Below are 8,692 nucleotides of genomic sequence, written 5' to 3' on the forward strand. Positions count from 1 at the left end.
TATTATGACAACTTTTAATATATACAATACAATATACAATATGTGTTCAATATGAACATACAATATGAACTTCAAATACACAACTCAGTATTGTTAACTATAGCCACCATGCTAAACATTACATCACCAGAACTGATTCACCTTATAACTGGAAGTTTGTACCCTTTGGCCATCTTCACCCATTTCTTCCACTCTCTGCCCTCCAGAGAAGGGGAAAGAAAGTCTATTCAAATCTATTTCAGCAAGAATTTTAGACAAATAAGCAAAATATATTACGTTTAGACTGTCAAGTAAAAACAGTGGTTTGTGACAGCAAAGCATTAAAAAGAATTCTTGTTTTTCACACCTTTAGAAAAATAAGTGAGGTTTCCATTTCACATTGTCTGGAGTTGTAGTAAGTGTTTTTATCAAGTCATAACGTTATTCATTCTGTACAACACCATGATATTAAAAGGGAAATATCAAGCTAGAAGAGTAGGAAATATAATGTGAAGTTAATTGACTTGACAGCAGAAAATAACATAGTATTTTGGGGGTCTTTGTTGTTGATTGGACAATATTAATCTAAACAACAATCTGTTTTCAAGGCAAATGGAAAACTCTGAAGAATAAGCAGAGGAAAGAGAATGTAAAATCTGTGAGATCTAGGGATGTGTACATACTACCAAGACATCAAGGAAAAACAAAACAGGGAGAAGAACCCTTTAGAATATTAGAGTTACATGCATTATTTGAAAGGAAAACTGAAGGTACAGAGAGATTTGACCATGCATTAAGTTTTTAGTTAAGTCCGAGATGCATATGCTCACTCATTGGCTCCTTACAATATCCCATTCACCAACCCCAGACAGGCATGAACGTTAGTAGTCAGATCTACCTTGAGGGAGAGTTTGGGGAAGAATGTGGGAACAATTGGCTCCTCAAAGTGAGTGAGACTATGAGCCAAAGAACATAAAGAACATTTAATGTGACCCCCTGGACAGTTTCCATTTTTTTCCCACTAGACTAGGCCAAGTCAGTGGTTAAGATAACATGCTTGCATCTCTCCATTGTCTCATACTTTCACTTGTCATCATCTCAGAAACACACTCGAGAAAAGGTGTATTCATCTGGATGAGAATCACACTGAAGCTAATTATATCATCACAAATAATGATATTTTAACTTCTTCACAGTATGCTTCCTTATTATTTAATATCCTTGTCTCATTATTACACAGGTTAGCATTTTCAAATCAATGTTACATAACATGTTAATAGCAGGGATCTTTATTTTAGTTCTCATATTAGTGGAAACATCTCTAGTGTTTCATTGTTATATTTGATATTTTCATTTGATTTAATTTAGAAACTACTCATGGGGCACCTGAGTGGTTCAGTCAGTTAAGCAACCAACTCTTGATCTCGATTCAGGTCATGATCTCAGAGTTTGAGATGGAGCCCCGAGTTGGGCTCCATGCTAATAGCATGGAGCCTGCTTGGGATCCTCTCTCTCCCTCTCTTTCTGTCTACCCCTACCCTGCTCTATCTCTCTCTCAAAAATAAACTTAAAAAAAAAAGAAACTACTTAGAACCCTTAAAAAATTCCTTATAGAGTAAGTTCAATACGTTTTTTCTTCAGGAATGTATATTTCATTTTCTCTAATGATCATTAGCAACAACCAAGATAATTTTGTTCTCTTTATTGATATGATTCACTAGACAGATGTGAAACCAATCTTACATTCCTGAGTTAAAGCCAACTAAGTCAACAGAATCATGTCTTATACTAACTTAGCAGGTACATTTATATACATATTCAAAAGTGAGATAATTCTATAATTTTATGTTTCAGTGTTGCCTTTCTTATTTCAGAATGTGCTTCATTTCCCTTTCTTACTATACTCCTTTCCATATCTAGATGAACATGTCCTATTTTGGGAATCCAAGATTGACAGAGTACTTCAGAACCAGAGGAGGAAAAACTGTGGCAAATATGACAGTCAAGAAATGGAGTGCTAAAGACAGAGAGTGTGTTTTCACTGAGAGAAAATGTTCATGTAAAGACACAGGGAAAATTTTTTGCTATCTCCAGAATAATAATTATTCATTATGCAGCATGGCCTGATAATATATTTGTTTTTATGCCTATGTATTAGCTTTTATGAAATGAATGAGTGAAATAAGCTTAACTAACCCTTTATTAGATATGTCATTTTTGAATATCTTCTCCTATTCAGTGGTTGTCATTCAGTGTTGTTGACTATTTCTTTCACTGTACAGAAGCTTTTTATTTTTATGTAGTCCCAATAGTTTATTTTTTCTTTTGTGTCCCTTGCATCAAGAGATATACCAGCCAATTATATTTTTGAAGGATTAATAGATTTTAAACATATTTAAAATTTTTAATGTACATTATCTTGTCTATAAGCTGAATTTATGTCTTCTATTGGGCAAAAAATATTTAAAATTGTTAATAATACTGAATGCAGCATCTAAGCTTATCTCCAGAGCAAATTTTCATATTAAGAATGCTATTAATATTTATCTATTTAAACATCCCTTACAGGGGCATCTGGGTGGCTCAGTAGGTTAAGCATCCGACTTTAGCTCAGGTCATGATCTCACCATTTGTGGGTTTGAGCCCTCCTGCAACTCTGTGCTGATATTTCAGAGCCTGGAGCCTGCTTTGGATTCTCTGTCTCCCTCTACCTCTGCCCCCTCCAACTTTGTGTGTGTGTGTGTGTGTGTGTGTGTGTGCGTGCTTGCTCTCTCTCACAAAAATCAATAAATATTTTAAAAATCCTTTAAAAATTTTTTAAAATTACAGCCATCAATATTTCTAAACAATAAAATGAAATGAACTGCCTCCATTAGAATATTTCATTAAAATACTTATTTTTTTATATGCTTTAGTGGCTCCATGGACTCTATTATTATTACCCCTATATATGTTCTTATTAGCCATTCACATATGAAAAGAAAGAAAGACCACTCAAATGAGAACAGAGGCTATTCAGAGCTTGCAAGAGCAAGGAATTCAATCATCATCAGTTGTATTTAAAAAAGACTCAAAGATAGGCAGGGGAATGAGAAAACTTTATATTGAAAACTTTATATTGAAAAAAAGAGGACTTCAGGTATGCTCAGATTGGAAGTTGTTGGCATGGAGTAGCTGAAGGTAGGCCAGCTAAAAGCCAAGTACCTTAGGGTGCCTGTGTGGCTCTGTGCTGACAGCTCAGAGCCTGGAGCCTGCTTTGGATTCTGTGTCTCCCTCTCTTTCTCTGCCCCTCCCCAACTTGCACTCTGTCTCTCTCTCTCAAAAACAAATAAACATTAATTTTTTTTTAATATTTAAAAGCCAAACATCTCATGTGAATGGTTTGGGAAACATATTTGGCTTTCTCCAGCTGATTCTCAGCTGGAAGCAAGGTCAAAATATCGGGAAGTTAAAATGATTGTCCAAGTCCTGACCAGTTTGGGCTGATTGCTACAGAGATGTGGTTTGGCATCCCAGGACAGTTGCTGCAGAGTTTCTGGGTCAGTTATATTGTCAAAGTGTATAACTCTGGCCATTGGCCTTTTGTATATTCAAAAAATTATCCATATAATATTCAAATAACAGAGACAACATCTTCATGTAAACCTGCCATTAGTAATAGATGACCTCCTTAGCATGAACTCAGAACAAAGAATATTATTTCTGTTGATATTCCACAATATAGATTCTGATTAAATAGATAAGGTAAAGAGATATTCAAATAATTATTTTTTTATCCAGCATAATGCGTTCACTGTTGCACACAAACACTGATCTAAATAAAAAGTACTCGTTCACTCAACATTCATTGAGAACTGTAGTGTTTGGTTGTTAAATCCCAAGAAAGCTAAAGTACTTCTCTTAACATTTTTTTCACCTTCTTACACTAAGAGATATCTAGCTTTCCCTTGGGATTCCCTGAAAGTCTCTCAACTGGCTATTGTTTGAACTGCCATATCCTAGATCTGGAAGTGGAGTAACAGATCATCTTGCCTCAGATTGCTGCATTCAAACACTCACCCCTGTGCTCGCTTCGGCAGCACATATACTAAAATTGGAACGATACAGAGAAGATTAGCATGGCCCCTGCGCAAGGATGACACGCAAATTCGTGAAGCGTTCCATATTTTTAAAAACTTTGAAAAATTTCTTAAAAAAAAAAAAAAAAAAAACACTCACCCCTTCTCTCTAATGAAACCCCCCAGATCTTAGCATCAGACTGCACCATATGCTTCCCTAACCTGTTGCTGCCATCTACAGATTGATCTCATTTCTTCAAGATTTTAGCACCTTGCTCAAATACTTCCTTACACTTTCTCTTCCTATCACTTTTATTTATGATTTCAAAGTCAAAGAGACAATGCAAAGTAATACCTCAATATTCTCACTTCAGATGACTCCAATGTACAGTTAAGGTTGCAGATCAATGGTTTTCCACTATCACCCGTACCCCAGAGCCATTGTAAATTTCAGTGTTCCGTTTCCAAAGCCCAGATCAATTAATGTCATCATTACATGGAACTGGGCCCAGAAACAATGTTTCTTATAATAAAGAAAGGAAGGAAGGAACACAAGAAAGATAGAATACATAAATGGGTAGACAAATAAACAAACAAATTTCCTGAGTGATTCTAACAGTAAGTTAGAGTTGAAAAATAAGCTATATTCTATACCCTTCCATTACCAATAGCTCCACCTCTCTGAAGTCTTTTTGTTTTCTTACTACCCTTCTGAAATCTCATTTCTCCCAAATAATCCCTCATCTGCAAACAGTTCTGATCTGCTGAACATTCTCCATTGTATCCTTACTTCCCTCCTTAACCATTTTAGATTCCAATCCACCGTTTGAATTTCCCCCTTACAAAAATACTAAAGTATCCTGTCCCACTCTGCTCCCTCCTGCAATAATGAATTGTTCTCTCTCCACTTGTTTGTACCATTCCTTCCTGCTCACTCTAGAATATTATTCCTGTCCTTGTCTCCTCTTTCTCAATATCTCTTTCACTGTATCATTTCCATTATCAAGCAAAACTTTTATGATAATTCTGCATTTAACAATAATCTCTTGATTTTACATCCTCTCAGCACCCTGTTTATTTGCCTCTTTATACATTATAACATTTTCTCTATGTATTATCTTTCCATTCTTTTTCCAAACTACTCTAATCATCAAATCCACTCTTGTTGAGGTCAGTAATGACTTTGACCTGAAGAAATAAATTTTTAAGTTGTATATTATTCTACCTATTAACTAGTATTTTTCTGTAGATGATCACTCTTCTAGAAATCATGTCATTTAATTTATATGATAGCATATTCTTTCTTTTTACCTATTTCACTCCTACTTCCTACTTCAGTATCTTCTTTGCTGAATCTCTAAATGATAGCGTCACAAGGGTCTCTATCATCTATGGATAGCTTCTTTCACCTATCTACACTCAATCTCTACATGAACTTAGTCTATCTCACTGTTTATATGCATTCTTTATACTGATGACTCACATTTTAATTTATTTCACCTTGGCTTTCTTCTGAACTTAAAACTCTCATATCCATCTGTGTCCTTAATTTATTCTCTTGGATCCACAATAGGAACCTCAAGTTTAACATGTCTAAAACTATACCTTTGATGCTTCTCCCCTGCTCTTCTCTCAATCTTCCCTATCTCAACAAATGACAACTACATTCTACCAGTTCTCAAGATAAAAATCTGGCATTCACTTTTTTATCTCTTGTTTTCTCTTATACACAATCCCACAAGCAAATCTTGCTGTTACTTTCTTCAGAATATTCCCAATCTTGGCCCCTCTCACAGATTTCACCACCCCAATCCATGGTATCATCTCTCACCTGGGCCACCACACTGGCCTCCCAACTAGGCCTTGTTCTACTCTTCTGTCCCTAGTGTCATTCTACCCTCCATACATTAGCCAGCGTGATTCTCATGCAGTATGTGTCAAATCAACCATTACTCTCTTCAGAACTCTCATCCTAAAAAGAAGTCAAAATCTCTTTATAAATATAATATAAAGGTTTAGTGAGTACTCAAATATGTCCTCTCCTATGATTCTATTTTGTAACCTCTTGAATCCAAGCTTAATGAACATTTTTCTGTTATTTGTACGTGCCAAAACCAAAACTACTTAGGAGATTTTGCACATGCTATTTTGCCTGTAAGGCCCTTCTGCCATATGTCTCCAGGACTTGCTCCCTCACTTATTTCATAACTCTTTTGAACATCATCTCCCCAGAGACACTTTATCTGTCCACCATATCTAGAAGAGCACTTCCCATCACTCTGTTCTCTTCCTATGCTTTATTTTATTGTATTTTGCTTATCATTATATTTATCTACTCATTACTGTGTATTATTTGTCTTCCCACATGAAAATGTAACATTTAAAGAGCAAAGACTTTGTTTTTTCCATTGTAGTATTTTAGATTATAAACCATGCTTGCCACATAGCAGATACTCAAATATATTCAAATAAATGAATGACTGCACATTTACTGTAACCCAGGCTTTTTTCTGACCCTGCCCTCATGCAGCTCATGTATATTAAACAGAAAATAAGCAAATAACCAAAACAAAAGCCAGATAGTTACAGATGACGATAAATGCTGTGGAGGAAATACATACAATGATGTATATTATAGCGACTGTGTAAGAGTCTTAGGAAGGATAAGGGAAAACATTTCTGAGTACATGATATTTAACTTGATGCCTATAGGCTAAGCAGAAACTATCCTTTGAAAAAGCTGGAGGCAAAACACACCAGTAGAGAAAACTACAAATACTCAGGTCCTGTATTAAATGAAAAAAAAAAAAAAATGCTATGTAACTGACAGAAGGAAATAAGAATACCAAAGAGGAACTCTCAGAATGAATGCATAAGTAAATCAATGACTCTAACAGCAAGGAAAGAGATGTTTCTCAATAGAATTTGTATAGTGACCTAGGTCTATGTAAGACTTACTTTTCTGTTGACCCTCAGCATTACTAACACCCTTATGGCCTAAATCTAACTCTGACCTATACCCCAACAATAGCTACTCTGCCTGCATCACATGAGCTCAGCTTTCGCACTCATTCCAACCAGCGCCACACATGTTGTCATTCTTCCAGAATACAAAATATATAGCCTGATGAGGCTATCCTGACATCTGTTTAAACAAAATGATGTGGCTTTTTTTTAATGTTTATTTATTTTTGAGAGAGATGGAGAGAGAGAGAGAGAGAGAGAAACAGAAAGAGAGACAGAGAGAGTAAGTGAGAGCAGAGAGAGAGGGAGACACAGAATCTGAAGTAGGCTCCAGGCTCTGAGCTATCTGCATAGAGTCTGACGTGGAGTTCCAACCCACGAACTGCAAGATCATGACCTGAGCAGAAATCCGACCCTTAACTGACTGAGACACCCAGGTGCCCTGATGTGATTTTTATTTAATTAAAAAAATTATATCTGCAGCAAAGAAAGGAAAATAAATTCTAGTTCCACTTTTGGCAGCAGCTTAGAAGGTAGCCTTATAGTTATGGCTTCATCTCAGATGTTTTGTGATTTTTTTTTTACCTGCAAAATAAGGAGGTTTGAGTGGATCATTGGTTGTCAAATTGTGTGCAATAGAACTAAAACAAGGATCCCCTTAGGGAAGAGCTAACCAGAGGAAGCAGACCTCTAGATGTTGAGCTCTATTATGACCAGGGAAGCACTGAGTTTTAGGAAATATTGGGGTTCCATGTAAGATTGCATTTTAAAATGGATGTTTCTCAGGGTGCCTAAGTGGCTCAGTTGGTTAAGCACCCAACTGTTGGTTTCGGTACAGGTCAAAATCTCACTGCTCATGAGAAAGAACCTCACGTGGGGCTCTGTGCTGACAGCACAGAGCATGATTGATATTTTCTCCCTCCCTCTCTCTCTGTTCTGGCGTGTATTCTCTCTCCCTCAAAATATATAAACATTTAAAAAAATAAAATGGATGTTTCTTTACAGAATGATAGACTGGTGATAAAAGAAGTATAAATTTTTTAATGGTAGAATCTAGGTGCTATAAGTGTTCACTATAAAATTATGACAAGTTTTCCCTATATTTGAACATTTTCTTAAAGTTGGCAAAAAATGGATACCACTATAAAAAATAAAGCTATAGAACATTTTGGACTTAATCAAAGTTTTACTACCTCTTGTAGCCTATGAATTAATAGAGTTACTTACAATCTAACCTTCGGATTGAAGGGGAAGTTTTTAAAATGATGTTAATATATTAATGTTTTACTGTTGAGAAATGATTGAATATACATAATCTTCTAGAATATTGGGTATAGTTCTGAGGCAGAAGTGCTCTTTTTCTTCCGCCTAGGTACTAGAACAGAGATAAGCTCATCAAACAATCATAAATGTGTTTGTGTGTGTGTGATTTTTAATCAAAGAATAAACAGATGATATAAAAGGTAGCAGTCATTTTTCTAAATAATTTGATTTCATTTAACTAAGTGCCTAGGCCCTCAAAACAGGTTTGTACATTTGAGTTTACAACAAAGATTTTGGTCAGATGCAATATTCCTCCATTTCTCTTTTTTTATATGTGTTAAAAACTAATACAAGGCAAACAGAATGAGTGACTGAGTTCAGCCAAGTACTTCCCAAAAAAAGGCCCTGTGGGCTTTTTAAGCCATCAT

At 35.6% G+C, this 8,692-nt stretch overlaps 1 non-coding gene across 1 annotated transcript; it reads left to right on the plus strand.

The window, feature by feature from the left end:
• Positions 1 to 4,042: 4,042 nt before the first annotated feature.
• LOC128778515 (U6 spliceosomal RNA) lies at positions 4,043 to 4,149 on the plus strand. The gene has a single exon (XR_008424081.1). It is a non-coding gene; the product is annotated as a U6 spliceosomal RNA (small nuclear RNA).
• The last annotated feature ends 4,543 nt before the right edge of the window (positions 4,150 to 8,692 follow it).

This window comes from Panthera pardus, unplaced genomic scaffold (genome assembly GCF_024362965.1).
Source record: "Panthera pardus isolate Hobbes unplaced genomic scaffold, ASM2436296v1 HiC_scaffold_2, whole genome shotgun sequence".
Taxonomy (NCBI): domain Eukaryota; kingdom Metazoa; phylum Chordata; class Mammalia; order Carnivora; family Felidae; genus Panthera; species Panthera pardus.